General features: G+C 43.5%; 1 long non-coding RNA gene across 2 annotated transcripts; it reads left to right on the top strand.

Moving 5' to 3' along the window:
• The first annotated feature begins 227 nt into the window (after nucleotides 1–227).
• On the top strand, nucleotides 228–24,965 carry LOC108584465. Of its 2 annotated transcripts, none has more exons than XR_004182039.1 (6): nucleotides 228–740; nucleotides 6,187–6,480; nucleotides 11,480–11,624; nucleotides 14,529–14,894; nucleotides 23,743–23,879; nucleotides 24,722–24,965. It is a non-coding gene; the product is annotated as an uncharacterized LOC108584465 (long non-coding RNA). The 2 variants fall into 2 exon arrangements; XR_002520256.1 differs by lacking the exon at nucleotides 228–740 and adding an exon at nucleotides 1,180–2,055.
• The last annotated feature ends 1,630 nt before the right edge of the window (nucleotides 24,966–26,595 follow it).

The following is a 26,595-nucleotide window of genomic DNA, read 5'->3' as shown; positions in this document are numbered from 1 at the left end:
GAGACAAAGTCTCACTCTTGTCCCCCAGGCTGGAGTGCAATGGCAGGATCTCAGCTCACTGCAACCTCTGCCTCCCAGGTTCAAGAGATTCTCCTGCCTCAGCCTCCCGAGTAGTTGGGATCACAGGTGCCCGCCACCACCCCCGGTTAATTTTTGCGTTTTTAGTAGAGACACGGTTTCACCATGTTGGCCAGGCTGGTCTCGAACTCCTGACCTCAGGTGATCCCCCTGCCTGGGCCTTCCAAAGCGCTGGGATTACAGGCGTAAGTCACCGCACCCAGCCAAGTAAAATTAAATATTCTTGTATTATTTTTATGTCTCTGGAAAGGTATTAAATTCGTTCTCCCGGAAAAAGCTTCGCTGAAGGGCTTGGCTGGACTAGTTTCCCATAGCTCATCCTTGGGCCTTCTGGGCAGAATCGCTTTTCTTTATTGTGTGGATAGATCAGACTCAGTACAGAGACCAACAGGCTCTCCGCCTTCTCCTCAGAAGCAACTGGGATTCTCCAGAGTAGTCATAAGGTGACAGGCCCCAGAACAGATGTTTCGTGTGTGCCAGAGCCTCCAGGGAGGCCACTCCGTTGCTGTAACAGTGCTAATGAGGCCAGGTTGCCAGTGGGTCCTCACCTGACCCAGTTACTTATTTATATGACTCCATCTTACTCTTCAAGGCTTGAAAGTGCCCTGTTTGGGCCAGGTGTCTTCACAGGGAGAAAAGCGGCGTTCCACGGTCACAGCCAGGTGAGTGCACTCGGCCGTCGGTATGGGCGTCCAAGGAGCGCAGGGCCGTGGAGGGTAAAACGCTGTCTGCAAAACCTCGCCTCTAACTGCCTTGCTCAAAGCAACCCGCCGCAGAGGTCGAGAGTGTCATTTACTCATAGAAAGAACAGTTCTTTCTCCCCCACCCCTGAGAAGCAAAGCCACCATAATGATTTTCACTGTCTATAGGAAATTTTTTTTTTTTCTTTTTTCCCAAGACGGAGTCTCGCTTTGTCACCCAGGCTGGAGTGCAGTGGCCGGATCTCGGCTCACTGCAAGCTCCGCCTCCCGGGTTCCCGCCATTCTCCTGCCTCAGCCTCCCGAGTAGCTGGGACCAGGCGTCCGCCACCTCGCCTGGCTAATTATTTGTGTTTTTAATAGAGACAGTTTCGCCGTGTTAGCCAGGATGGTCTCGATCTCCTGACCTCGTGATCTACCCACCTCAGCCTCCCAAAGTGCTGGGATTACAGGCGTGAGCCACCGCGCCCGGCAGAAAAAATTTTTTTAATCAAAAACGAAACGAAATTCCTGATTCAACACATTCCAAGGGCTGTCCAAATCAGCCTGGCAGTGACACCAGCACTGGTGGAAACCACATTTTATGAGTCTGCCTTTACTCGTCCTCCTGGGCATTTTTTATTCTTCAAACTGGAGATAAAAATGAGGGTTGGTCTCTCAAGGTTAGGAGGAGGAGAGCAGCATATGTTCTTCAAAAGACTCAATAAGATAATAGATTTTTTAAAAAGCTGTTGCTAGTGTAACTTACTTATAGTTTCAAAGGGCTTTTTAAAAATGAAATCTTTGCAAGCAATAGTAAAGAAATCCAGAACCCCCTGAGGAGATGGTTAGAGTCCTGTCAGGGATTTAAATCTAATTATTAGCCTGAAAGTAAAAAGGAGAAAGAACTGGCCAAGTGTCAGCCGGAAAACAATAATCGCCATGGTGGTGTTCAGCAGCCCAGTTATTAGTGCCTTCGAGGATAGTTCAGCACATTTATTCTTGCCCTTGAAAGACAGCCACAGAAGCGTCGATGTTTTCCGATAATTGCTTCTTTTTCCACGGAGTAGAAGTGCTTCCTGTGCTCCTAGGTTTCACCTCTTCTGAGCACCTGATGAAAGACATTGGCTGTTGGTGCAGGCGCTTAGAAGAGAGACAATGTGCACAGAGCTGAGTGCCCCAGCCTGCACTTCCCCACCTGTGTGACCTGGTGCACATAACCTGACTTCTCTGTGCCTCGATGTCTTCATTTGTAAAATGGAGATTAAATGTGAAGATTAAATTAGAGAAAGCATGTCAGGTGGGTAGCATGGTGCCTGGCTCAATGTAAGCTCTCAATACATGTAAGCTGTTTGTCTTTGTCCTCTTACTATACTTTAGCCAAGGTGAAAAAGCTTACCATGACACAGTCTAACAATGAACATAACATATGCTGGAATATGTATTTTCCTATGCTAGATTATTGCCAAAGAAGCAAACAGGACACAAAATGACTGAGAATATAAAATAATATAACAAGTGCAGCTAAGTTGCAGACATGTTCACTCCAAGCACAATATTCACGTTAGGCCACCCTCTGGTTCCCTTAGTGAAAGCAGAGGACAGAAAGTGACATTTGGCATTGGGTAATCCTATTTGCCCTTTCCTGGAATGCAAAGAAGGTGGAAGGAAAGGCGCCCGCTCCTGTAGCACACGAAGAGGCTTTCGGACCCGGCGCCTCCTGCCAACATCACTCAGCTCATTCGTTTATTTATTCATGTCAGTGACAGATTCTCAAGACCTCTGAAAATATGTTAAGAGCAGGCTCTCCAATCACACCAGAAAGAATATGATTAGGAACTTAGAGCTGTCTTCAGGCTAATAACCAGCAGAAACTAAATCCAAGTATTTGGGAGTGAAGATGGATGTTGAAAATATTGAGGCCTAGTAAACATTATTTAGCAAATGGAAGTATTTCAGTCGGGGGTTTTGATAAGGCTTAGGTTTATACTGTAATCAGCCTGCTCTCTTCTCTAAAATGATTAGAGTCCTTGTTCCATCAGTCCTCCTGAGTGGCTGTGGAACGCAGAAAAGGCAGTTGGTGACATGCTGTGATTTGGAAGTGGCTTCTATTTACCTCTTCTCCACCTACTCATATGGCCACGGATGGTGCCCAGTTCAAGCAGGAATAAAACACCATGCAGGGCTAACTGGCTTAAGTCCTTCGAGTGGAGCACAGAAACTTGCTTTAAGAGAGCCTGATTAAAGGCTCCGAGTCCATTTGAAGGCATGGTTTTCTATTAAGCCTTTAATGCTACAGAAGTATATATTTTCCATATAGAGGGAACTAAACTGTCCTAATATGTAGGCATTTTAGCTCCTGACTCCCAACTTGGCCAGAGATGTGTGGTGAATCAATATGTCACATTCCATTAAAAGATGCTTCCCTGTTTGTGTTTGTTTGGTGTTTAGAAATGCAATAACTATACTAGAGTTCTTTGTTAGGCTGTCGTCTGCTTCTCAGGGAACAGAAAGTGATGCAAAGAGCCAATCTCAACACCGTAATTATATCAGAAAGCGTATGCTTGTGTCCTTCATTAGGAACATTGCCATTCTATGCTACCAAATGAAGAGGATCTTATTGACACCTCCCTCTTGCTTCTGCCTCCGAACCAATCCCTGCTTCCTTCCACCCAAAAATAAAAGGACACTCAGTTATGGCATTATCAATGAATTTTTAGTGGGTAGGATGTTCTGAGCAGTGAAAACTATAAATAAATTGGTTCTACACTGGAATTAGCTGTGGAACCGGAAAGATAAACACAGGACAACTAATTGCAGCCGCACGATTAACAAGAATGTTGTTCTAAGGAGAGGAAAAAGTCAATAGCATTAATGAAAATTAAGCAGTATCTCAGTGGTACTAGTAAATAAATAAATATATGTCTATGTTTAATTAAAAGCAAGACCCAATTATGTCTCACTTCTTACCGAGCTACTTAAATCGAGACAGTCTAATGTCAAATGAGAAAAATCAACTCAGGACACTGTCGTCTGCATTTAATCAAGACTTCCGTGTCTCACACAAGCTTTTAAGATGAGTAGCGGTAGGGGTGTAAGTAGGAGTCTCATGCAAACTTCCCATTGCCCTGTAGTGGACAGGTCTGTAGATCTCCAGTTGGAGTATAGAAATCTTCTAGAAGAATGTGACTGTAAAGCCACTTCTATAACTTACTCTGTGATTCTGATGAAAAGATACCATGTTGGGCTAATATAAGCAAAGCTTGTATCTAGAGCTATAGCTAAAAGTATCAGTGTGGTGTTATTTTTTTCTGGCAATAAAAGCAATACATAAATGCTCAGCAAAACGTTGACTTAGGATTTTGCTTCTTTTCAACTAAATTTTAGTACACAGTAAATGTCAGATGTGCAGAAGTCAGATTAGGGGGCAGGGGTTGTTTCTACCTGCTTTGTCTAAATACCTTACCACAGTCAATTTCCTTAGTTGTTTTGTGTCTACCCCCATTAACTAAAAACCCAAGGTAAGATAATCTTGCTTGCTGAGTTTAATGACCGTTCTCTCCTAGGTGAAGGGGATGGGGTAAGAGGCAGAAACCCCTCTCTCCAGAGGAATCTGAAGAGAAAGTGTGCTTTGATGACCCCAGGGGTGCAGGAAAGAGCTGGGGCCCAAGCAGACAATGACTATGCCTGGCCCTGGAGTTGCATACTTGGCCGTTACTCTATCATTTCTTGTCTCACTTCCTCTCACTTGTCAGGAATATTGCCAGGATTGGTGAAAGAGACAAGTGAGATACCACGTCAAATAAAGCCAAATCCTTGAAAGAAAGATGTGATGGTCCACAAATCACAGTCATTTCTTATTTCACTAGTAATGATGCAAATGTCTTTCTTTTCTTTATCTCACAAGGTTTTTTTGCGTGTTTTTTTTTTTTAATCTTTCATGAAAGGCTCATCATTTATTGACTGTCTTACCCTGGAAATAACATTATCAGAAGCTATTTGTTGAGCATTTATTCTGTGCTGGGCGCTATGCAAGGCCTAAGAATACAGTCAGGATCAGACACTGTCCCTCCAAGATAGGGGATATAAATTTAGAACATTTTTTACTTTCTCTGAACTTTGATCCCCTCATTTATTACATAGGACATTTTTTTAAATAGTGATACATACATTCTGGATTTTTTTTTTTTTCCTGAAACAGGGTACTGCTCTGTCACCAAGGCTGGAGTGCAATAGCATGATCATGACTCACTGCAGCCTTGATCTCCTGCACTCAAGCAATCCTCCTGCCTCAGCCTCCCAAGTAGCTGGGACTACAGGCATGCACCAGTATACTGGCTAATTTTTTAAAAAAAACTTTTTGTAGAGACATAGAGACTGGGTCTTACTATGTAGCCCATGCTGGCCTCAAACTCCTGGGCTCTAGCAATCCTCCTGCCTTGGCCTCCCAAACAGCTGGCATTACAGGTGTGAGCCACCATGCCTGGCCCTGGAAATATTTTGAAGACTACATAAAATAATGTATATAAAAGAGCCTAGTGGAATATAACTAGGAGCTCAACAAATGTTAAACTTTTTTTCCCCCAGTCATAAGCAGGAAAAGAAAAATATTAAATCCATACATTTCCCCATTTTTTAAGTTTTTTTTTTTTTTTTTTTAAAGGGTGGTGTTGGGAGAAACCTGAAACTTTTGATTTAAAAAAATAGCTACTTAGGATTAAATAGCAAATCGTATGTCAGAAATCACAGGACAAACAATTCTTTAAGCCAAGTTTTTTCTGTCAGGATACCTGCCAGAGGGGAGCAGACCCTTCGCTGGCAGTGAGAAAGGTGCTCGTTTGAATCAAGCAACAGGCCAGTGAAAATTGGTGGAGAGCCATGGAAATGTCACTGCCAGGTCTGTCCCTCATGACCTGATAGGCACCTTGGACATGGGCGACTCCAGACCCTGGTGACAAAATAAGCAACAGACCCTTTTCCGAGTGGATCTCAGGTGAATTCTGCTCACAGCCAGAGGAAAACGAGTGTTTCCAATTCTTCCTCTCCCTTCCTCAACTTTTCCTTTGGCCTTACCTAGGTCCCCAGGCTTAGTAGTGAAGTCCCATCATTCAGTCAGTTCAAATCCCAACTAAACTCCAGAGATGGCTGGGAGGGGCTGAGTGTGCTTTGTAGAGGCAGAGGCCAAAAAGCACAGTGGATGAAGCATTGGGTGGTGGGGCGGGAAACACGGGCTCTCACCCCTTAGCTGTTGCTGATGAACTGGGGACCCAGATAAGATGCTGTGGCTTCCTGCATCTCAGCTTGTTTGTCTGTAAAATGAAGGACTTGGCCCAGATGCCTCAATGGCTCGCCCAGCGCTACTTGCCTATCATCTCTCCCGGGAAGCTGGTGAGGTTTCCAGGATTGCCTTTCTTCTCTAATCTCCACCCAGGCAAAGGCCAGAAAGTGACCTTCAGAAGAAGCCAACACCCCAGCTCCTGCCTCAGGGTGATATGAAAACCCCAGGAAGGAAATTATGCTGAGAAAAGGAGATCACGCCTCTGTCCAGCCTGCACCAGCCCCTTGGCATGCCCTGAAGACACGAGGCCTAAATCAAGGTCAAAGACACGGCCCTCCTGGTTGTGAAGATTCCAAAGGCTCCCAGTTGCATGAGGAGGTTACCCAGAATGTCAGATTCAGAGCGATTCAGCAAGAACCCTTCAAAATTCAGTGTGCTGTGTGGAAGGTAAGAGGCTGACAGGCCACCGGCAGGTGGGTTTTATTTGGTGTGCACAAAGTTTTAAAAAAATACATGTGCACCGTTAAAAGGGAAAAAGAAGAAAAAGAAAAACAGCAAAAGCAGGAGACTCTACATTTTAAAAAATCTGAATTTTCAGTTTCTGTTAATAAAGAAGTAGAGGATCTGGCTACACTGGGCCCACATTACTCCCCTCCCCTAACGGTGAGCTAGAGTTGCACAGCTTCGGTCCTCTTTGGGTAGAGTGCATATGCTTCCCAATTCTCCAGGGCTCCTTCCACAGTTGCTACTTGAGCCTATATTTTAGTGTTTTGCTAGTAGTGGAGAAATATTTATCTGTGCTCATGAATCTACAAAATGTGAGAAAACAAAACATATACCCAGAGGACTGTGTGTTTTACCAGCAAGTGCAGAAAGTGCCTTTGTGGAAGCAAGGAATAGTGCTAATATTTACCCCTGGCATGCACCACTCACTCTCATTACCTGCCTGGCTCTTAAGCGTATTTTATTTTGTAGCCTCTGCCTGGAAGACTTAGAGGATGGAAATCTGTAGATAGTCTGCAACTATTAATCCACCCATTTCCTGTTACATAGGTCATGGCAGAATTACCGTGGCACCTACTTTGGCAAAAGTTCTGCTGTCTTTAGCCCTTACATGCTTAATCACCTGCAGTAAACTTAAAGACTCTTATCCATCAGTCTTCAAAGGGGTAGGAATTTGAGAGACTAACCTTTAGCTCTTTTGCTTGGAATACTAATAAACATGAATTTCTACGATGGTCTTCTCCATCTTTCATATACATGAGGGAATTCAGGCTCAGACAGATAAATGTCTTGCCCAAAGGGTGGAAGTGGAGTATTAGCTGGTCTAGAAAGAAGGTTGGGAAGGACACATTTCCTTGCTTCTTCACCTGGGGAAAGCAAGGTGCCCTTCCCCACATCCTCTTCTGTCCCCCAGCATGCATACAATATGCGCACACACTAGCTCACTGGTTACAGGCTGGCTAGCTTCTCCCAGCCTCTCTCCAGGGGGTCACCCTCATCTAGCAGATGTGGGCAGGAAGAGAAATCCACTGGTGCTTGCTGCCAGGGGAGATGGCCACTGCCAATTGAGGCTGATCATGAAGAGTGGGTTCCTGGAGTCCTCAGCAGAGCATTGGCTATTCATGGACAAGGACAGGTGAGAAGCCCTCCCCATTTTCTGCCTCTGGCCCTGTAGTGCTGCCTAGTTCCCATCAGGGAGGGGATGGGGAAGGAGTTAAATACTCATCCCAGCTCAGAAGTGGAACTGAGACTGCTCTGCCAGGGCGCTAATATCATGGTGCATAGAGAGCATATAAACATCCTAGAGGCCAGGCACGGTGGCTCACACCTGTAATCCCAGCACTTTGGGAGGCAGAGGTAGGAAGATCACCTAAGGTTGGGAGTTCAAGACCAGCCTGGCCAACCTGGAGAAACCCCATCTCCACCAAAAATACAAAAATTAGCAGGGCAAGGTAGTGCACGTCTATAATCCCAGCTACTTGGGAGGCTGAGGCAGGAGAATTGCTTGAACTTGGGAGGCGGAGGTTGCAGTGAGCCAGGGTCGCACCACTGCACTCCAGCCTGGGAGACAAAGCAAGATTTTCCATCTCAAAAAAAAAAAAAAAAAAAAAAAAAACCTGGGAAAAGAACAAATGCACAGCATTGGCACCGGTGGTGTGAAAGCACAGCCCAGGATGCCTTTTCAGTCACAGTCACTCAATAAAGCTACTTGATGAGCACCTAGCATGGGCTAGGTACCTAGATCAACACACAGTTCCACCAACATCCCTGGCTAAGGTCACATGATCCACAGAGATGCTTGTTTGCTGAGCATGAGTCAGACCTGGAGAAAGTCCTGAGAAAGTCCCAAGGCTTCTGTGTCTGAAGTTCCAAGCCAGGATGGAAGCAGCCAGTTCACCTGCTATAGACTAAATGTTTGTGTCTTCCTCCCCTCAGTTCATATGTAGAAACCCTAATCCTCATGGTACTTGGAGGTAGGGGCTTTGGGAGTCACCGGGTTAGATTAAGTGATGAGGGTGAGGGTGGGGCCCTCATGACGGGATGAATGCCCTCATTAAAGAAATGGAAAAACATGAGACCTCTCTCTCCACCATGTGAGGATACAGCAAGAAGACAGCCCTCACTAGACACAGGATCTGCCAGCACTTTCAGCTTGGGCTTCCCAGCCTCCACAGCTGTAAGAAATAAATGTTTGTGGTTTAAGCCACTCAGTCGATAGTATTTTGATATAGCAGCTTGAGCTGAGATATCACCTGTATCGATTCTTTGGCAATGAATTCAGCAAATGGTTGCTTTGTAGAACGATCAGTTAACTGCAGGGACCAGTCGTCAGACGGAGCTAAAAAGTCACATGCTCAGGGAGCCTCACCCTGGTTCCGGGAAAATGTTAAGAAGAATAACAACTTAAGCTTCTACACGTCCTAACACTGCACCAAATGCTTTAGGTATGGTGTTACTCATTTAAATCCCAGAACACGCAACAGCAGGTTTCATCAGATATATTTTATCCAGGGGGAATATAAGGTTCAGAGAATTAAAAGGCTATCCAAGGTCACCAGGTTGGCAACCAGTACACGCAGGTTTCAACCCAGTTCCTCTGACTCAAAGCCCTGGCCCTGTTCTCCACAGCTGTGCCAAGGAAGACTGTGCTGAAGGTACCATTTGGTCTCAGACTCTTGAATTTTCCTTGACTCCTGGGAAACAGTTGAAAACAGCTGCAAACATGGTTTCCACAACTGCATTCTTGAAGCACATACCCAGAGTTACTTCTTGCAACAGCATTTTCTTCCAGATGACTGAGATGCATCTGCTGGTGATAAGTTCAGATTAACCTATTTCAACTTGATAGCTAGATTCTGACACATTGGAAAAAAAAAAAAAAAAAGAAAGAAAAAACTATAGGATCAAAACCCCAGTTACACTGAACACAATATTTTCCCTTAGGATACACTCGGATTTTATAACCAGATATTTACTATAGATCCAAAAGAAAGTGAGAATCACCATTCTTCCTTGATCTCAAGATATATAGTTCGGATAGTCTGAAATTAGGATGTGTCTTAAAATCAATGTTTAATTTGAACATGGTGGTCTTTTTTCCCCCTCTCCCACTCTAAGTGAGCATTGACCTTCGGGAGACTTCAAAAGCTGCAATTAATATAATTGTGTGTCTTAAAATAAATGGCATTTTATTTTATTTTATAGAGACAGGGTCTCGCCCTGTCACCCAGGGAGGAGTGCAGTGGCATCTTCTTAGCTCACTGCAGACTCGAACTCCTGGGACTAGGTTATCTTCCCACCTCAGCCTCCTGAGTAGCTGGGTCTATAGGCACATGATGCCATACCTGGCTAATTTTTTTATTTTTACTTTTTGTAGAGATGGTGTCTCACTGTGTTGCCCAGGTTGGTCTCCAAGTGCTGACCTCTAGTGATGGTCCCACTGCAGCCTCCCAAAGAGCTGGGATTACAGGCATGTGCTACCTTGCCCAGACAAGTGGCATCTTACAAAGAGGAAATAAGAAGTAATGATAAACAGTCTGGCCAGAATGCTAATTTGTTTATATGTCTCCAATCCGTAGTGTGCAACATGATTTCAATATATGTTTGTTGAAATGACAAATACATCTGTAAAATAGACACTGAATTTTTTTTATTAGGGAAATCTTCAAACATATACCAAAGTGTGGAGTGTATTACAATGAACTCCCTTCACTCAGCTTCAGTATTTTCAACTTACGTCCTATCTTATTTCCTCTGCCCCTACCCACTCCCTCTCTGCCCCAGATAATTTTGAAGGAAATCCCAGATGTTAGAGAGCATTTCATCAGTAAACATTTCAGTGTGGATCTGTAAAAGACAAAGAGTGGCCTTTTTAAAGGCAACTATGACAGCATCATGACAGCTCCCTAAGAATCATCACAGCTCCCTAAAAACCAATATTAATAATTCTGTAATATTGTCAGATATTCATTTAGTATTTACATTTTCCTAATTATCCTATAGATAGCCTCTTTCTACCTTGCTGTCTTTTCTTTACTGACAGTTTATTTGCCTCAGTATCCCTGAGGCATGAAAGCTCCATCCTCTTTTTCCCTGTTTGCTGTGTTGTTAATGTTGTTAAAGGAACTAAATCTTGTCTGGTAGTCTCCCACATGTTGGCTTTGGTTAATGGCATTCCCATAATAACATTGTTTAGGACGTTTCCTTTTCTCCTGTGTTTCCTGGGCATTGGTACTTAGAGCCGGAGGTTGTGCAGACTTAGTTTGCATTTTTTGGTACTGTAATCAGGAGGTGCATGATGTCTGGTTGTCTCTCTCTTTGGATGTTATCAGCTATTGAGGATGATTGCTTAGGTCATAACAAGCACCTTTGATGTGACTGCCCCATACTAAAGCTACCAAAAAAAATATACATTAAAAATAATGAATCTGAGATGTTGGGTATGTTACCTGTTCACTTTTAGGTCATTACGATTACAAGGGAGAGCAATTCCCTTGGGTTGGCCCAAACGACTGTAGGCGCTAGTATAATGTGTTCTGCCGTGATGTGAGGGTGGTGTGCCCAGGCAACCTTACCTTAACAAAAACAGCATTATACACACTTTTGTTTCAGTTAACCAAAAAAAAAAAAAAAAAAGAGCGGCAGGGGGACTGCAGGAATCTCTATAACAAAAGCATTGTTTATAGTTTCAAGTATATAGCTAGAACACTGAAATTGTAAACGTAAAAATGTGGCGTGTGATTCCATCTAGCTCTCACTCGGGAATGATGTCTTAGGCCATCACAATACTTCTTAGACATTTCCATTACTTTTAGCACAACAAAGAGACTGTGGCACTTATGCAACAGGCCTTTCTCTCTGCCCACACACTCTACTTCTGTGTGGGTCATAAGAGGGTCTACACATGTCTCCTAGTTAATCAATCATGTTATGTCCCATTTAGCATATGGAAACTCATGCTGTGTATACAGATAGGAAAGAAAGGAAAGAGATATCTCACAGGCAATCACGGAAGAACGATGTGTATGAGGAGACCTCCTGGGGACCTCAACTCGTCAGAGGCAATGGTAGGGAGCTGAGTAGCCACTGTGAGTATGCTTCCATATGTCCCTTTCTTTTTTTGGCTCTAGCCATCTCTTTTCTCAGTACAGACTAGCTTCATCACACTCTGCATCTCTCTGTAAGTGATTCAGGCATTAGAATGGCTCAAAACATACAGCGCGAGCCTTCAAATGTTTTTCTTTTTATTTTCAGTTGACATATAAGAATTGCACATATTATGGGATACAGAGCACTATTTGAATACATGTATATAATGTGTAATAACCAAATCAGGGTGATTGACGTATCTATTACCTCAAACATTGATCTTTTCTTTGTATTGGTAATATTCAAAATCCTCTCTTCTAGATTTTTAAAAATATACAATAAATTATTGTTAAGTATATTCACTCTACAGTTCTATAGAACACTTGGAACTTATTCCCCTATCTATCTGTAATTTTGTGTCTGTTAACCAACCTCTCCCACTATGCTTCCCAGCCTCTAATAACCACTAGTCTACTCTCTACTTCCAAGAGACCAACTTTTTTTAGCTCTCATGTATGAGAGAGAACATATATTTTCTGTTCCTGGTTTATTTCACTTAACATAATGTCCTCCAAGCTCATCCAGGTTGTCACAAATGACAGGATTCAGAGTTTCATTCCTTTTTTTTTTTCTTCTGAGACGGAGTTTTGCTCTTCTTGCCCAGGCTGGAGTGCAATGGTACGATCTCAGCTCACTGCAACCTCTGCCTCCTGGGTTCAAGCGATTCTCCTGCCTCAGCCTCCTGAGTAGCTGGGATTACAGGCATACGCCACCATGCCTGACTAATTGTGTATTCTTAGTAGAGATGGGGTTTCTCCATGTTGGTCAGGCTGGTCTTGAACTCCTGACCTCAGGTGATCCTCCCACCTCGGCTTCCTAAAGTGCTGAGGTTACAGGCGTGAGCCACCATGCCCCGCCCAGTTTCATTCCTTTTATATGGTTGAATAGTACTCCATTGTGTATACATGCCACATTTTCTTTATTCATTCTTCTGTTGATGGACATTTAGGTTGACTCCATACCTTGGCTATTGTGAATAGTGCTGGAATAAACATGGCAATGCAGATGTCTTTTCCATTATTGATTTCCTTCCATTTGGGGAAGTAGTGGGATTGCTGAATCATACGGTGGTTATGTTTTTAGGTTTTTGAGAAACCTCCATGTTGTTTTCTATAATGGCTGTACTAATTTACATTCTTACCAAAAATGTAATATAAGAATTCCCTTCTCTCCACATCCTTACCAACGCTTGGTTTTTGTTGTTGTTGCTGTTGTTGTTTTGTCTTTCTGATGGCAGCCATTCTAATGGGAGTTGGATGATATTTCATGTGATTTTGATTTACATTTCCCTAATAGAGATGTTGAACATATTTTCATATTCTCATCAACCATTTGTATGTCTTCTTTTGAGAAATGTCTATTGAGATGCTTTTCTCATTTTTAGATTGAATTATTTGTTTTTTCAAACACATTTTTACTATCATTTAATAAATTTTTATCACAACCAAGTACACACAAACATGTAGGTGTGTAGTCAGCATGTATGGTGTGAAATAGATACATAAGTAGACACACATATTATCTTTGAAACCAAAGTTTTACATATTATCATGCTTGCCATGTGTTATATATCCTGATATTTTCTTTTCTATTCTATTCCTTTATTAAAAAAAAATACTGGTTGTGGCCTACTACATTTATTTCAAAACCCATTGGTGGGTCATAACTTTCATCTTGAAAACCACATCCTATAGTGAAGGTAGAACTTGAAGAGCATCAAACTGAAGTTCTTGGGAACTAGACTGATTCCAAATACAAGAATTATGGCTTAAGAAACTGGAGCATCATTACACTGTGAATTAGATCAGAAATTGGAGCATGTCTATATTTGTCACATAATAAAACATTATGTGACATAGGTAGCCAAACAGCCCTTTGGTTGTAATGTGTGATCCGGTTAATCTTGGAAGTGAATCAATATCCTACAGTGATCCATTGGAGGAGAGAAGCACACTGGCCTGATGAAAGCCATCAGGAGCCCTGCCTTTTCTATTGTGGCCTTGATGGATTGGCACTTCCAAACACTCATCATCCATCACACCAGCCCAATTCTGTTTTTTCTAGCTCGACAGAACACACTGTGTTCTCTGGAGCCACAAAGAGAAGAAAATATTCCCTCCAACACTCCTGCATGATGAATTTTTCTACCTCTACATTAAGTTCTGCTTACAGGGCATGTCTTTTTGGCTTTTTGAGTGTCCCGACTATGACAGGAGAACTGGTAGAAGACCAATAATGCTGCTACTATCACCAACCCATATTGCCTGACATTTTTCACCTCTCTTCTTATAAAGAGCTCCCAGCTCCAAGAAGAGAAAAAAAAGAGGAAAGGAAAACCCACACAATATCAATAAAGTTTACCCTTGAGATTAAGTTGCATTCTCAGATAGTGTTTTCACAACATAATTTTTTATGCATTCTGCTTAGATTTTAAGATATTTGGGCAGAAATCAAAATTTCCCTCCAGTTTTTATTCTGCAGTAAGTGCTAGGTTTCTGCCTCACGCCCACATACTCACACAGATATTAACATATGTGGAAAGTGACTTCTATGATAGAGTTAATTTCCCATTTACTATGAGCAAGGAGTTTTTTCTAAAATATGATCAACTTGGCGGTGCTAGTGTATAAGTTTAATAATATTTTTGGTAACTAGAAAGGAGGAAATAACCCATGAGTCATGAAAAACCTGAAAAGACTATTCTGATGTTTGTTTATCTTGAACTAAATTTGCAGGGAAATAAAATCACTCTAGCAGCTAAAACTGCACACTCACATTCTTTTGTATGAATTAATTATACTTAACTGCTCTGTAATGTCCTGATTAATTATTTCCTGTTCCAGTCAGTTCATTGTGCATTTTGATACAAAACCTGCATGATGATGAGGATCTTGGATCTATTTCTCATCTTGCATACGGCCCCCATAGAGCTGATCTGAATGACTAGCTTCAAAGAAAGCCAACATCTTCATCAGCACCCCAGGAGAGCTGTGTTGGACACAGGCGGTGACAATGGAACTGTATTTTTGGCCCAGGGCATGGAATCACCACTTATGCATGAGGAGCAATGAGCTGGGGCATTTAACACTGCACAGCTGTGAGAAATATAACTCTCCACGCTGCACAAATTCTGGTGACTTGTCTCCCACCAACAGACTCTCATGTGTATGGAGTGATGGGGCTCTCAAGAGCAAGGTGAACACAGCTAGGTAAGTCCTGAAGACAGGAGAAGCCAACTGTATCCATTTCCAATTGTTGAGATGGGGGTAAAACAACACAAATTCATTATCTGGCAGTTCTGTAGGTCAGAAGTCCTAAAATCAAGACATCAGAAGGGCTGTGTCTCTTCTGAAGGCTCTAGAGGAATATCTGTATCCTTGCCTTTTTCAGTTTCTAGAGGCTGCCATGTTCCTTGGCTCATGGCCCTTTCTTCCATCTTCAGAGCCAGCAGAATAGCATCTTCAAAACTCTGACCTCGACATCCACCCTCACATCTCATTCTTTCATTCATCTAACTCCTCTCCCTTATAAGGACCCTTGAGATTACATTGGGTCCATATAATCCACAATCATCTCCCCATCTCAAGACTTGATTAATCTAATGACATCCGCAAGCTCCTTTTGCCATATAAGGTTCGTATTAGCATGTGGAGGTCTTTGGGGGGCTGTTACTCTGCCACCACATTGAGTATCCAGATTGAGGAGGGACCAGTGTAGATCAGGCCAGAGCCTAGGCACCCTGCCCCCACAGTAGTAGGGTAGTGTTTAGTCAGGCCTTCACAGCACCAGCAGAGCGGGGCAGGAAGTCTGTAGGTGTGAGTTCTAATCCTAGCAAAATGACTTACACAATGGCCAAAGCTACCCTGCATTTTACCTGGTTACAGGCTGATTTGCATTCAGCGTTCTCTAAAACCATAAAGCTGTTACTGACAATCCATGATACCAAATTAGCTTGTAAGTGTGGGTAGGACTGAGGACAGCAGGAAGGTGCCACCAAGAACCTGAACAATGAGTTGCCCCTGTTAATTTTAAATTCTTAAAATCAACACAAACATTGATTTTATACAGTTGCGTGAGGTCAATAGGCTAATCCCAGGCTCCAGTTATCATTCACACATTGAAAAGAAGAGTGTTACCGAGGGTTCCTGGACTCTCAGTGCACTAATTGACATGAAGCCAAAAGAGTTTTCTCAGACAAGACTTCATTGGAGTTTATGTCTGGACATAAGGGTGGCAGCACAGGAGAGAGAGAATTCTCTGGCTCTCCAAAAAGAGATGCTTGGGCTTTTTTATTAGGCAAAACACAGGAAATGACATCAGGAGTAGAGTATGCAGGCTGGACTTGGAAGGGCAAAGCACTGAAGGGTAGGGTATGCAGGTCACCATATTTGGTTTCAATGGTTATCTTGAGTAACGGGCCACCCAATGGTCTGGCCAGCAGCAACAAGGCTGTAAATAAGTTGTTCAGCATTCCTTTCTGACGTGAAACATTACACAACCTTGGTTTGTGTATCTGGATTTCCTAAGGCCAGTTCCCAGACATCTTTAAGTAAAAGGCAGTGAGGTAGTAGTGTAGGGCTTGTGGTCAGTGGGAATGCATGCAAGAATGCTCTAGTGGAAGTGTCCTGAAGCTGTTAGACTAGGTAGGTAGGCAGACAGGAGCAGGGCAGGAGAGGCCCCCACCGCAAGGAATGTTGGGTGATCATCAGGTGATGGTCAGGTAGTTGGTGACAAGGAAAGACAGTCTCCCTATAGAAAATGCCTGATGCTCACGATCAGCAGCTTCCTGCTAAGATCTCATGAGCTGGGCAAGTGGGCTCAAGCATGTGCACTAAGAGGCAAAATGGCAGAATTTAACTGGTCTATGACCTTCCTCTAGGAATGCTCAGCTGCTAAGGGAAAAGCACCTCAAGTGGGCATGTCAGTAAACACACTGCATGTGCGGCCCCTCCCAAGTGCTGGCAGGCCTCTGCAGAGTCAGACAGCCCATCCCGAGGGAAAAATCAAGGGAAGAGAAATGAAAACCCTGGAACCATGTCAATGTATGAAACCCCAAGTCAACGGCCAAACAGGGAACTTGGATCTCTCAAGTTACCCACTTGGCCCCCTTCCAAATGTACTTTACTTCCTTTGGTTCCTGCTCTTAAACTCTTTAATAAACTTTCACTCCTACTCTAAAACTTGCCTCGGTCTCTGCTTCTGCCTTAAACCTACTTCTGCCCCTTGGCCAAATTCCTTCCTCTGAGGAGGCAAGGATCGAGTTTGCTGCAGAGCAGTCGGATTCACCACCGGTAACAAGGCCAAGTCTTGTTCCTACTCTGTCTCAAGAGTATGAGAATCAGGAGACTAAATGAGCTTTGGCACAGAGAGGCACAAAGAGGTTCCTGTGAGCAGAGACCCCACATTGCCCCTTTCCCCTGACAAGCCCCCTGAGCCTGTCCCCAGCAGGCGGCAGATGCATCAGGCACAGAACCTGAGGTTTGTAAATCTTCAGGTCGTGTAATAACTGCTCTTTCCTCTGATTTCAGGCTCACTACGAAACCCTGGGATAATTGGACTTCCCAGGGAGCCCCTCACACAGGGAGAGGATGGGCTGTCAATCTCTGGTCTACTTGACAGATAGACTCTGTTTCTCATGGAAAATTAACAAGCCAGCATGCTGGCTTGCATATATTCATGTCTTGGGAGTTTAGTTAGTATGAGTCAGCACCTCAAAGCTGTCAATCTCTGGTCTGCATGACAGATATACTCTAATTTCTCATGAAAATTAACAAACAGCTATGCGGATTTATATTTATTAATGCCTTATGAGTTTAGTTAGCACGAGTTGGTATCAACTCTGATCAGCTTAGAGGTCCCTGTAAGACTTGAGCTGCAATGAGTTCCCCAAGATTCTCCTCTGGTCAAAAAGTCCAACCCTACCCCCATGCCCCACCTTATTTCCCAGCCCTCATTCTAGGCCATTTTCTTGCACATCTCCAGGGGCCCATTGACAGACTATGATGTAAGGTGCCCCCTGGAGTTGTGCCATCCTGCAGCCCTGCCCTGAATAACTCCATAGGACTCCACTTAAATTCTGCTTCCTTAGCAGGCACCTGCAGAGTGAAGAGCCCCCCGACTCCAGAGTTATTTGGCTTCCTTGTGTTATGCTCTAAGAATCCTGCACTTTCCTTTCTTGCACTTTTCACCCTTGTTTGCCATCTATCTGCCCCACCTTGAAGGGGGCCAGGTTGGTTTTACTGACTCTTAGATGCCCCGTGATTATCATAGTGCCTGAGACAAAGTAAGAAGTACTCAATAAATATCTGCTGAACAAATAGATAAATGGACGCTGCCCTGACCTCCCCTTGTGCCTCTTTTTCAACCACTAGAGAGTGGAGAATGGATGCTAACACAACAAAAGATTCAGGAGCCACTATTATAAATTAAGGAAAAGGTCACATTCAAGATAAGACAGAGAATGCCTTCGTGGAGTTAACAGGAGGCTGTCTTCCCAGGAGCAATGGAGAGACAGCCCATCAGGACAGACTGTGACAGGACACTGCTGTGGCAGTGGCAGGGCAGCAATGAGCTGTCTCTAACAAACAGCTGGACATTTCTATTTGAATGTCCTGACATTACCACAACTCAACACGTTCAAGTTCGACTCCCAAATGTCCCGATTTCTAGGTGTCCCTCAGCCTCCTAACTCACGAGTTGAGATTTCTCTGTCTTTAAAGAGACCAATTAATAAATCAACAACTCACATAGGTTTCTAGCCTTATCATTACCTTACTCCAAGTCCCACCCTGTCATACACCTGGGCAACTGTCACAGTATCCTGAGTTGGCTTCTCATTCCTGGTCTCACCTTTTCTTCGTGCCTTAAATACTTTTTTGAAGAAACAAATACCACTTTAATAACCTCAACTCCTATTTCTCCTCCTATTTGGAAACTCTTTCAATGGCTCTATGACTCCACATTTGCAGCAGACTGGCCTCTAAGCCCTGCGCATCTGTGGTTTTTTCCATCCTTATCTCCTACTGTTTCATATCCTAACCCTGCTCCTCTGTTCCCAGACCAGTTCTGCCTCCTCCTCTAGAGCAGATGAATTCTAGTCCTTTTCCTCTAGATACCCCTCCCCCTCCTGTCCCCATAGGTTTGTTCAGGCTGGATGGACTGGCTTTCCTTGTCTTTCTTCCCTATTGAAGCCTGATCTAACTCTGTGACTCAGCTTAAGACCCAAGGCTTTCATGAAATTTTTCCTTGATTGTTTCAATTCACACAGAGAGACTTGCAGAGAAGTACCCGGTGTTGAAAACATGTAGACCTCAGGGTGCAGCCTCCCTTTACCACTCAGGAAATTGAGTCTGACAAAGCCTAGCCATGCTCCCTTTCTGAAGCCACCACTTTTCTTTACCATTCATTATGACAAGTAATCATCATCTTTCTTAAGAGGAAGGTTGGCCCCAGGAAGATGAGGAAATCCATTAGGCTTCTTCTATAGCAACCTCAGCATCTCATTCAGGGAGAGGCTTAAAAGACTCTCCATAAATTAACATTGAAGGATACTCAGAGAGAAAGTGAGCTGTGCCAGTATAGGGAAAGTAAAGTAAAAGACAAAGAGCTTGGCCATGGGTATTTCCAATCATTGCCAGGTGACAAGGTAGCCTAATTCTCAGTGACCCATCCCAATATTCAAGCCAATATTCAGGTCACCTGGTCTAACACAGCTCTGCTATGAAGAGGATCCCACAAATGTGTTGGAGATTGTAGTGGATTGGATAGTGCCCCCCAAAAAAGATAGATCCACCTCCTAACCCCCAGAACCTGTCATGGTGACCTTATTTGGAAAAAGGGTCCTGTCAGATATAATTAAGGATCTGGAGTTGAGATCATCATCAGGGTGGGCCCTAAATCCAGTGACACATGTCTTTATAAGAAACAAGAAAAAAAAAAGACACAGAGAAGGCAAGAAGGTCATGTGGAGACAGAGATTGGAGTTGTAGAGCCATAAACCAAGGGCCTGGAGCCACCGAAGCTGGGAGAGGCAAGGGAAGATGCTCCCTTAGAGCCTGTAAAGGAAGCGCAGCCCTGCTGAACCCTGATTTCCAACTTCTGGCCTCCAGAACTGTGCAGAATACGTTATGGTTGTTTTAATTTGTTATGGAAGCCCTAGGAAGCTAATACAGACAGCAAGTACCTCCTTGATGCCACACCTGAAAAGTGCATCTGCCTCTGCCACACTTTCCTCAGAAATACCTGTGGACCCTTCAAGCATAAACAGGGCATCGTTACTTGACATGAGGGGTGTTTCTCATGTTCATTTCTCATGAAAATTAACAAACAGCTATGCAGATTTATATTTATTAATGCCTTATGAGTTTAGTTAACATGAACCTTTAGAGGCATTTAGAAGTTAGCATGAGCTGGGAGACACACCTGTCTAATCGGTGCTCAGGTAGTGGGCGGAAGGGCAGTCATGGAGACAAGGAAAGGGAACCTGTTCAAGGAGACCAAGAACTGAGTCTTGAAGAATGAGAAGACATCATCTGGGGGAGGAAGCTGGACGAGGCATCAGGCAGGGAGAACAGCACAGCAGTCCACTGTTCACAGGGAATCAGTGTGAGGCAAGAGTGAGGAAGGCTGGAAGCTGAGAAAAGGGCCAGGTGCTGGAGGGCTTTGCAGGCTATATTAGGAAGCACACACTTTTCTCTTAGAGATTATTATCAGCTGAGGCAGCGTAGGGCATGTTTGGAAATTTGTGTGTCGGCATTTAGTGGCCTTGCAGCCAGGCAAGCTTACTGTCTTTCAGTGTGATGGACAGTCCAGCACAAGCAAGATGTTCTTGTCCCTCCCCAAATTATAAAAGAGCTCCATTCCCTTGAGAAAAACTGCTGGGTGATGATTGGAACCACCGAAGGGGTTTAAAGAAAGAAGTGACAAGATGGGAATTGCGAACAGATCATTCGGGTGCAATGGGAGTGTGAGATTGGAGAGACAGAAGTGAAGGCTTGAGAAAAATTAGGAAGCCACAGTTCAAGTACTTTCAAGGGTAATGGAGATAATACAGTCTCAGCCAGGGCAGGGGAAGGAGGTATGGCAGGAGAGGAAAGAGTGTTGAAAGGAAGGGGCTGAGAGGTTTAGGGGCTGGGAGGTGAGAGATGTTTAGGTAAAAACAGCAGGATTTTGTATTTGAATAAGGTGTCAAGAGTGCATCTCGGATTGCTAGTTGGGAGATATTAACAGATATTAAGAATAAAAAGAGAGTAACCAGATCATAATTTATTTGAGACATGTTATTGAAGTGCCTGTGGAGATAGCTAAGCAGAAATGCCCTTTAGGCAATTGGAACCTCATAACATTTGAAGGATGTGAACATTGTAATCTCTAAGGAGGGTATTTTCAAACAGGCTAGCAGAAGGTGGAGGTCCCCATAAGTGGACAATTTGGAGCCTATAAAATTACTAATCTCACACTAAATGGATCGGGTGCTTATAATTTAGTGCCATTTCAGAAGGAGTTAGTTCCTTTAAATAAAGGGCAAAAGAAACTCTTGACCTTCAGATGAAGGGCTTTGTTTGCACTCAGATTAGTTAACAAAGGAAGACAATTGCTTGGGTGTTCAGCGGTCATGCCACCTTCATAATGAAGACCTAGGTTGTTTCTTGTGAAACAAATAATTGGAAAAAACAAAGCATTACATCAGTGTAGACAAGTAAGACTAAAACAAATGTTGACTCTTGCCCTTTGAAAGAGGACCCTAGACTAAGGAAGATGGTATTTCATTTTCTTTATTATGCTACATGGAACACTTGATATTTCTATCAGCTTATGTTTGACTATAGAAATCACTTCACTACTTGGCTTCAAGTTAGTGCAGAGGAAATTCCCAGTACTATTCTTTTTTTTTTTTAAAAGCTCCTTCTAGTCCATGAGGGTTCCCAAAAGGTTTAGGAGCTCATTCTCACTTCTTAATTTCATAGCTATATGTAAAATCCATGAAGGCAGGGACCAGATCTGTCCAGTTCACCATCAAATCCCCACAGTTGGCACACTGCCACACACATAGTGGGCACCTAGGCATCTGGTAAATGTTTGATTTTTTAAACAACGACAACCAAAGCTTAGGCAACTAATTACAGCAGTAATTCTTAAATCACCTTTTGATGAAGTCTGCTGAGGGGAAAAACAGGTGGTGATGAGAAAGAATAACTGGTAATATTGATCTATTCCGGGGAGAGGAAGACTTAGTTGAGAGTCATTTGAGTTGAGGCCTGATGCCTAAGATGAGAAGTTTTTATGACAGGAAGAAGGAGGAAGCGAGGCAACGGATGATTAAATGCCATGATGGGTGATACAAATGAGTGATGGAAGCAGGAGATTTGGGGAGAGACAGAGGTGAGGCTGTCAGCCTCCATTTCCTGAGCTACAAAGGGGGGCTGTGCCCTGAGGTCTCAGTGTTTTCAACACCCCGTCCTGCTCCATGAGTCTTTGTATGTGGGTTGAAACAATCAAGGAAAGTTTCATGAAAGTCTTGGGACTTAAATTGAGCTGTGAAGACAGACCACGCTTAAAAAGGGGGCTGAGAGAAGGGAGGACACACTAGGTGATAGATGAACCCTGAGCAGAATCCCAGGAGCAGAAAGGAGCATCGACCTTCTGGATGGAAAAAGGTAAGATTTGCCCTTTCAAGAGCAGTGGGAGAAATGAGTAAAGGAAGAGAGAATGGCTTATGGTAGAAAATACTAGGTCTAATCACTTATTGAGTTAGGAACTGATTATCTCATTTAACCTCACAAAACTCTGTGAGATCAGGACCGTATTCTTAATATCCTAATTTTATATTGCATAAATGAGAACATTGAGGCACAGAAATGTGAAGGAACATGCCCAAGACACAGCACAATCAAGTGGTGGGGCAGGAATGTGGTGGCATGGGCTGTCCGACCTCCTGGCCAGCACGGGAGGAGAGGGTATGGCCTCAAGGGTGGGGATAACCAGTGAGCTGCTTTTCTTATTTCTCATTTCTGTTCTGCCTGATGCCTCCTAGCATGATTTAGCCATGTCCTATATCCCCAATAAGGGTATAAGCCCTGTGAGTGCAGGAAGAAAGACTACAGTGTTTACAGTGTTTTTCTTTTTCTTTTCCTTCCTTCCTTTTTTTTTTTTTTTGACTGGGTGTCTCTCTGTCACCCAGGCTGGTGGAGTGCAGTGCTGAGATCATATCTCATTGCAGCCTCTTACTCCCAGACTCAAGCGATCCTCCCACCTCAGCCTCCCAAGTAGTTAGAACTATAGGAGTGAGCCACCATGCCCGGCTAATTGTTTTTTTTTTTTTTTTCCTATATTTTGTAGAGATGGGGTCTCACTCTGTTATCTCTTGTCTGTTGTCTAGTGAACAATACTGTTGAACTCCTGGCCTCAAGTGATCCTCCCTCCTCAGCCTCCCAAAGCACTAAGATTGTTATCAAGGGCAGGCTTGGCTGCTCGCCGCTTGCAGCTTTGCAAGCAAATGACAAGGATGAGATTCAATAAAAAGAAAGCTACTTTATTCCAGAGCTTAGCAATGGGGAGGTGACTAAACTCACCTCTAAAGGAACCACTTCAGATTTCTGGGCAGAAAGCAGGGTCTTAAGAAGGGAAATTTTGGTATGCAGGGCATGCAGAAAGGGCATGGAGGTGTGGCGCCTAGAAGATTTGCTCTGAGGACTTATCTTGAGCGATAGGCCATCTGGTGGTCTGGCTGGCACCATTGTGGGCATGACCAGGTTGTAAATTAATCATTGTCTTGAGGCAGTCTCCTGGTGGAGAATTTTGAATGTACCTTGTTTGTCTTAAGATTTGGTCCCTGGAACTTCTAAGCAAACATATAATTAGGTAAGCTAGCAGTCCTTGCAGGGGAGTACCTGGTGGAAAGAAAGGAAGGTAGAGATTACATTTGCATTACTAAAAGGTTAATACAAAGAGCTGCAGAAGGAAAAGAAAATAAGAAACCTTCAAAATAGGGTACTCAGTTTTAGGATTACAGGCCTGAGCCACCACACCCAGCCCCCACGTTTTTCTCGTTCTTTATAGCTCTAAAGCCTGGAAGAGGACTCACTCCTACATTTTTCACTGGAGAAGAGGCTCCTACAATTGTGCCTGCCCTACCCAGGACCTCCATCTTCCCAGGTGCCTTGCCAGTCTGGCCAGGAGTGGACACCTTAGTCAAGGTCAGTCTGTGACCTTGAGATTAAATATTGCTAGAGCTCTTGCCAACAAAAATGATCTCCACTAGATTAGAGTGTCTGTTTCAACGTATCAGACCCTCTTTTATGTGGAGTCTGAAAATGAGATATTCAGAGACAATCATCAGTCAATAGCAAGGTCAGAGGCCAGGTGACATACAGAAAGAAGGCAGTGAGCAGAAACTATAAAGCAGAAAAAAGCAGAGTAAAGTCAACAAACAGTGAAACAAGAAGTTGAAACAGGGAGTGGCTGAGTTACTACAGAAAATTATGGCCAGGTGTGGTGGCTCACACCTATAATCCCAGCCCTTTCGGAGGATTACTTGAGGTCAGGAGTTCGAGACCAGCCTGGCCAACATGGTGAAACCTCGTCTCTACTAAAAATACAAAAATTAGCTGAGCATGGCTGCGTGTGCCTGTGATCCCAGATACTCAGGAAGCTGAGGCAGGAGAATCACTTGAACCTGGGAGCCAGAGGTTGTAGTGAGCCGAGATCACGCCATTGCCCTCTAGCCTGGGTGACAGAATGAGACTCAGTCTGAAAAAAAAAGAAAGAAAGAAAATTCTAGGACAGAGAAAAGATGACTCCTAGAAGGACTGGCTTCATGGGCATGTGACCTGTGCTGAGAAATGCCGCCACTTGCTGTGGCTGGCTTGAAATTCTCAGGGGTCTGCATTTTCATTTTGTACTGAGTCCTGCAAATTATGATGATGGTGGTGACCACAATGACAAAAATGATTGCTATTTTTGAAAAGGAGTCAGGCACTTAGGCAGCCTTGAGATTGGGAGATACTAATACTGTTCTTTCCATTTCTCTTGCCCTCAGCTCTCCAGACCTACCAATCATGCCCCATGCAGGATTCTGTGAACTGTCTCCAGATCACTTCCATTTAAAACCTTCAATGACTCCCAATGCCCTGTGTGATTTTGAACTTGACCCTCTGCAATTCACCTGTCCTCATCTCAGAAGTAGGCCAAGGATAAGCTTGGAGCCATTCCACTGGAGCAGCTTCTCTGAGAAACACCAAATGTAACCTGGCATCAAATTGTTAGCAGAGAAATATCTCCTCTCAGAGATTTCTGCGTGTTTTTGGAAAGCTTAAGATACTTGGGGATGGGTGAGGGGATGAGACACCCAAGGGGTATGCTGGAGGAACAATAGATGGTGGCTGGAGTGAAGCGTGAGGTAGGTTGAGAGGGACAACTTGGAGGTGGTAGACCCTGTTTCCCATAGACCTTCTGTTTTGCCGAGTTGGCCATGATGTTTGAGGTCGGAGCTAAATTAGAACAGTGGCACAAATGAGTGCAGCCTGTCTGCTGCCCTTTCCCCAGGCAGAGCTCAGCCTCTCATTTAAGCAAATGTTGGATAAATATTTAAAGAACAAAGTTTTAAAGGGTGCCAAATCATCAGACAACGTGTTTCTGTCTAGCCTTGCTCACTCCTTCTTCCTTCTCTGTCTGTCTGTCTTTCCTTTCACACCCATATTCCTTTGTCCTCCCATTCCATCTGCCCTGCCCCTTCCCGCAGTGGCCAAGAACACAGGCTGAGCCAGATGCCCACATTGGATTCTCAGCTTCACCATTTAATAAGTAAGAGTCCCTGGAAATGGTGTTTTTTGTTTGTTAGGTTGTTCTGAAGTTTTGTGGGCTTTTTCTGCACTTTTAAAATTAATCTCTGTGTCTGGTTTCTCATCTGGAAGTTGGGATAACAGTAGTGCCATACCAACTACAGAGCTGATAGGATTAAATGAGATCATTTATTACCTGGCACCATAATTGCATAAAACATTTTTATTATTAACATTGTGTCTGACACTTGGAATTATTTTAATCCACTCAACCCAATAAGCACTTAATAGATGTTCTTTGCATTGAATTGAATGCTAAATCCCATTGCTAATCTCCTATCACCTCATCCTCACCTTTCTCTAACCTCACTCTCCCCCTTGCTAGAACTTCTCATCTGAAGTCAAGATAAGAATGAAAAGAACAATCCAAATTCTCCATTCCCAGATCCCATCAAATATTTTGAATTGCAAACGGAAGCAGAATGTTTTCTGATGGAATACTCTGCTATATTTTCCTGAAAGACTATTTTAAAATATTCATCTACCCTAATTAGTAAAAGAGGGTCGATTTGCAAAGCAGGTGAACGATATTTTGAGGCTCACTCTTGAACAGTAGCAGAGTGTCAGTTCGTGGGAATTTATTGTATGGAGTTCCTAGGGCTTTGGGGTCATGATGTTGGCATTTAAACCTTAGCAAGAATAGCGCTGAAAGCAAAGCTGACATATATAAGAATGAGTGGGCCCCGGTGCTGCCTTTTTGTTCTTTCAAAAAGATCATAGCATATTAATGGGAACGACTTCTGATTCTTCCTCGGCGGCTGCCACAGCACTCTGAACACACCATCCTTCAGTTCTCTGCATGGTCTATTTGGTTATGATGGAATGAATTTTAACAGGGTCCTTCCTCCTTCCTCTCCCCTTCCTTCCTTCCCTCCTTTACTCTTTCTCTCCCTTTCTTTCTTCATTTCTGTTTTCCTTTATTAATTCACTCAAGGATATTTAAGGCTATCTACCACAGGCCAGGCAGTAAACCATACTGAGTTGGTACTTACTCTTGTGACTCTTACAATCTAGCTAGGAACACAGACATTGAGTGTTAGTAAATTAGAAGTTGCCATGGGAGTAAGAAGAG

Source organism: Papio anubis, chromosome 2 (assembly GCF_008728515.1).
Source record: "Papio anubis isolate 15944 chromosome 2, Panubis1.0, whole genome shotgun sequence".
Lineage (NCBI taxonomy): Eukaryota > Metazoa > Chordata > Mammalia > Primates > Cercopithecidae > Papio > Papio anubis.
The sequence above is the reverse complement of the archived record's forward strand: the minus strand, read 5'-3'. Positions and strand labels throughout refer to the sequence as shown.